We start from the raw sequence: 1,655 nt of genomic DNA, 5'->3' as shown, positions 1-1,655 counted from the left end.
TGTGCCAAGAGATTTAAAAAAATAACTATTTCCTGGGAGGGGGGGGGGGTAACAATGCAGCAGCCAGTATGTCCTCCTTCTAACTTTAGATTCTGCTCCTGAATGCTCTGGATTTGTTTGGACCAGAGAAGGTAGGCGCTTTTAAGACACGCCCCCCACACGGCCGTTTTGGACGCCCCTCAGTTTGCCAGATATGAGAGCAGTTATCAGGTCAACAGGTGTTGCAGCGATGGAAGCGGGCAAGAGAAGTGGTTCAGATAGAAGTGATTGTACCCGACCTAAAAAGCCTCTGCATGTTTCTAATAAGCTCCACGAGCAGAAACGTGCTCAAACTAGGATCAATATTGGAGATGCTTTTGAAAAATGGAGAGAGGTTAGAACACAGAAAGGTTTACAGACCCATGCAGAGCTGGATAAACACTGAAGCTTCAGAGTCCACCACATGGTGACCTGAGTGAGCATGGACTCTAGAGAGGAGGGGGGGGGAGACAGCTCTCTATGATGTTTAGAATTTAGACTGCAGTACTCATTTTAAACACTAGGGGGCAGAGGTACATACTGCTTCTCTAGTTATGGTGAACATTGGAGAGGTGTGAAATAGAAATATGTAACGGTGATGTATAGAACAGGCTTAACTGTCTCTAAAACTGTTAATGATTAACACAATTACACGGTTACCTCAGCAACCGGTGTATTGCCATCAATGGAGGCAAATCCGACGCCGATCATCACCACACCGGACACCTGTGCAGTAAGGAAATAAAGGGAACAGAATAAACATTTGGATTAAGCTGCTGTGATTGAGAGTATTTGTTGTTTTCACAGAAGAAGGAAGTCTAACAGCAGCAACATTCCTCTGAAACTGTTCTGCTTCCCCAGAGAGACGCTCATCAGACTCCCATCAGCTGGGAACTCAGACGTCATCAGTCCCACAGTTTAAACTCTCACAAACTCCACCGCGGCACAGAAACAACAAACCTTCCCTTCAATCTAAAGTGCTCATGCTTTTTCTTTTATGCTTTCTGATTCTGCATCTACTCATATGGAATTGAATATGGCAGTTAAAAATACTGAGAAGAACAGATGTTTGATTTCTGAAGAAAAATAAATCTTTGCAAAACTGACAAAAAGAGGAATAAAATGATAAAAAAAAATACTAATACAAGTTAATTATAAACATGTTGAATTTAAAACATGTAAGGTTTCATTAAAACATGAGGGATACATTAAATGCTACAACCTGAAACTCCAAAAATCAAACTGTCGACAGCTGATTACGTGAAACAGGCAACAAAACAAAAACAGGCGCCAAAACAGGAAGCAGGAAAACAGAAAACATGCACAGAATATTCTACCTGTTGGTTAATTACTGAGGAAAACAATATTCAAGTAAAAACTATTCTCAAGTCACAATAACAGATCAAATATTTTCAAGTGCAGCCCACTCCTCTACGTACGCAGCGCATATATCACACTCTCAGTAACGCTCTTCGCTAACAAATTCATGTATTTTTATATACAATCTCAAACATTTTCTGCACATATTAGAAATAAAACGTAAGAAGTCGTTTGTTTTAGTTTACTTTCTGCACTAAAGTTTGAAATAAATCTAAATAAACAAACAAACTGAGTTATTAGAGGAAACAGGTAGAACA

The sequence above is a fragment of the Labrus mixtus genome, chromosome 22 (assembly GCF_963584025.1).
Source record: "Labrus mixtus chromosome 22, fLabMix1.1, whole genome shotgun sequence".
In the NCBI taxonomy this organism is placed as follows: domain Eukaryota; kingdom Metazoa; phylum Chordata; class Actinopteri; order Labriformes; family Labridae; genus Labrus; species Labrus mixtus.
Note: the sequence above shows the minus strand (reverse complement) of the source record.